Genomic DNA, 3,607 nt, shown 5'->3' with positions numbered 1-3,607 from the left:
AGCATTGCTCACTTGACCATAAGAAGGCACGTGTGACAACAGCTTATGCTCTTCTGCTGGATGGTGTGGTTTAAAAATATACCTGCAAGAAGTAGTTACACCCAATAAGCCATTTTCACCACCTTAGCACAGTACTTAGGAATAATTCCTACATTTCTGAGCCAGTAGATCCATCTGTATGCAGTCTCTTCACACCGTTTTAAGTCACACACGTGTCTGTATGTGCATGCAATTTCAGTATGAGAACAGGCTCTGTAATAGTTTAGCTGTAAGCTCATAAGAAGCTCTGTCGCACCTGAAGGTATAATCCTTTGTTTGTGACATCCCAACAAGTTACTGCTGGAAAGGATTATGGCTCCATGTGAGAGATGAGCAGGACTGGTGGGACTTCAGAGGTTAAGAGGTGCTTTTTTTCCATGCATTACAATCTTTAAGACACATCTATGAAAAATTAAAAAAAAATAAACTTGGGTGAAACTTTGCCTACAGGAAAGCCACTGAGTAAGTTTACTTCACGTACGTGTTGCTGATGTCTTCTTTTATTTACACATTATTGCTAAAAAGAAATAGATAAGCCATGTGATTTTCAATGTAAGGAAAATTCTGAAATGACAAAAGGTGTGTGTGCTTTGATAAGGTAGAAGTAATGATGAGTGGTGTTCGTGTGGTGCTGTCTGTAGGCTAATAAGCCCTAGCAAGCTTTGCTTATTTGCTAAGGTATGGGTAAGGTGTGCTTGGTGGTACGGAGGGGAGGTGTCCTCCCTGTCGAGCTCTTCAGAAACCAAGTAGACGTGGCCCTGGGCACACTTCTCTGAGTGACCCTGCTAGAGCAGATGGGTCTGGAGGTCTGTGCCAACTTCAGCCATGTTGTGATTCTGTAAACCTGCCCCTTGGCTCAGGCAGGCACAGCCTAGCAGGACCGTGCTGGTATTTCTTGATGGTCCCGTGGACCCTTGGAGCATCTTTTAGTTTTTCTGGAAAGCACAGCCTGCTCCAGTGACCTGGCCCCGCTCACATCTTAAATTACATATACAGACTTGACCTTGTGGCCTTTGTCCTCATGTGTTCACGCCTGAAGGGTTCAACTGTAACACTACACCTTCCCATAGAAATAGGGTAGGAGGAGATTTCTTGGAAACTGCTGGGACAGACACCAAAAATAAAAGGCATCTGAGCAACAAGTGGAGCTGCACAGCCATAGTTCTGCTCCTCTTTGTTTGTTTTTCTGGTTGGTGTTTTCATGTTATCATTTTCTGTTCAGGATGTACGGGGGAGGCTATAAATATATTGAGACTCTACAAATGTTACTGTGGAAATTAATCTCTACTTTGTCCCTTTACTTGTGGCTGTGCACCAAGGTGTGTATCTGGGATTGGTGCCCATGAATGGAATCTTCTGCTGCTGGGCTGCTCCAGGAAGCCTCTTCCAGTGGTTTAGAGAAGGGTGAGCAGCAGTTTGACATTTTAAGGTTGACACTACCTATCTGACATAAGCGGAGACGCTGTGTAAAGGCTGGGGATATTTGTTCTAATTCAGGATTGTAACATCCTTGCCTCATGGTGATTTGCTTGGAACTTCCTGTGTGCCTGCGGCAATGAGTGGCTGGGGGAGAGAGATGGCTTGTTTTGAAACATGCAGTGAGGCATCATTACAAGGCCCAAACTACTCCAAAATACTCAAGCCTGGGAAGACTCCAGCCCAGAGACCCTCCCACATGGCTGGAGGAAGAGCACACAGAAGTTTGCTTGTGCCGGTTTTACTGAGAATGCTACTTGTAGCTGTGAGCAAAACCACAAGATTAGTGATGAAATGCAACCTCTGCTGCTTTTCATGGCAGAGTGCTGTAGCGCTGGATGGTTTCAATTACAGTGCTGGGACCCAGATCTCCTCTGCAGTCACGCTGGGGATGATGCTTCCTGCAGATGCTGGGGAGCAGATGGTAAATTAAGCCCCTGCCCTCCAAAACCTGACACCCCAATATTTTCTGAAGCTGGTGCACACTTGTGAACTCTGCTACTCTGAACTGACTCCAGAACATTCACTCTGCTTAGTTTCTGGCTAACAAAACGTTTCTGGTTTACAAGAGGCCATGGGCACAAATTGGAGCACAGGAGGTTCCCTCTGAACACCAGGAGCCCTTCTGTGCTGAGTAGTGATGGAGCACTGGCACAGGCTGCACAGAGGCTGTGGGGTCTCCTCCCTGGGGATCTCCCAGAGCTGCCTGGATGTGGCCCTGGGCACCCTGCTCTGGGTGTCCCTGCTGGGGCACGGGATGGAGCGGAGGCACCCAGAGGGCCCTGCCAGCCTCAGCCATGCTGGGGTTCTGTGATTTATGAGTCCAAGGAGAACAAAACGAGTCAGAAAGGTGACTAAGCCCTCTGCTTGTTGCCTCTGAAGCTGAGAGCTGGTGCTACCAAGCAGTGTCTGTGTGCAGTGTATTGCTACTTGTGCAAAATATGTCAAGCTTTTTGGATTCAGAAGGGGAGGGCAAGGGAAGAAGATGGAGGTTTTGCTCCATTAATAGCTCTTCAGCTCAGTGGAACAGCCCAGGCAGTAAAATGAGGCTAAATGGAAAATTATAGGGTAAATTTGCCCTCATAATCACACACAGATAATTTGTTTCTTGAACAGAATTGACAGAATATAAACAAGTCTACGATGTGCCTCATTAATTGGAGATGTTTTTTCTAACAAGCCCCATGGAAATATGAAGTGGTTTCACTCTGCAATTTGTGATATGGTTTGCTATTAAATGCATTCAGTTTAATTGTGACAATGCGTCTCATTTTGGAAGCATTCACAGCCACTGTGTAAAAATAGCAGAGGACAGCAGAAACGGCTCCCAGCACAGATGTGCTCCTCCATTTGCTGCGTGCTATTGGAGCAGACAGGTGTGCGGGGTGGACCTAAGCTGCATAGCACAACAGCATGGAATGCCCCCAGAGGCATTTTTTGGGACAAGTGGCTTTCTTCTCCCAGTGGCACCACATGAAATAGGATGTCTGGTTTTGACTGCCCAGAGAGTCATGGTGCCCTGTCTGACCTTCGTGCAGCTTGGGCTTTCCATCTGTAGTCACAGTGACAGATCCGTGCATCTCTGTGCACGCATACTGCCTAATATTAATCATGCCTGACCATTTTATGCACGAATCCCATGACCTCCCAACAATGAGATCATGCTGGGCTGCCATATATCAAACCATCCCATCAGCCCAATGTTGACTTTGGCCATAGGGAGTCTGAACAATGAAACAAAACCGTTTCTAACCTTGACATGCTGGAGCTTAAGACAGTAACTTAAAACATTTCTCCGTACTAGGGGGTATAAAACCTTCTCTTTAAATGTACTGTTTGTTCTAATCTGTGTGCTTTAGTGTGAACAGAGACCCACAAGAGAGTGAAGGCCAAAGGAGCATGATGAGCATGATGAGCTTGCCCAGTTCAGAGGTCTTTGTTTTGAAGATGAGATAGGGCTGCCACATCCCCAGCCATAAAAGACTTTTACTCAGCACAACCAAAATAGACCTGCACAGCAGCTGAATTATTCAGCTTATCTATCACACTTCACAGATGTAGGCTTTCATAACTCTGAATATGAGCAAAAAGA

This window comes from Centrocercus urophasianus, unplaced genomic scaffold, assembly GCF_019232065.1.
Source record: "Centrocercus urophasianus isolate 14NV4802_14NV808 unplaced genomic scaffold, USGS_Curo_1.0 seq_9, whole genome shotgun sequence".
NCBI classification, from domain to species: Eukaryota; Metazoa; Chordata; class Aves; order Galliformes; family Phasianidae; genus Centrocercus; species Centrocercus urophasianus.
The sequence above is the reverse complement of the archived record's forward strand: the minus strand, read 5'-3'. Positions refer to the sequence as shown.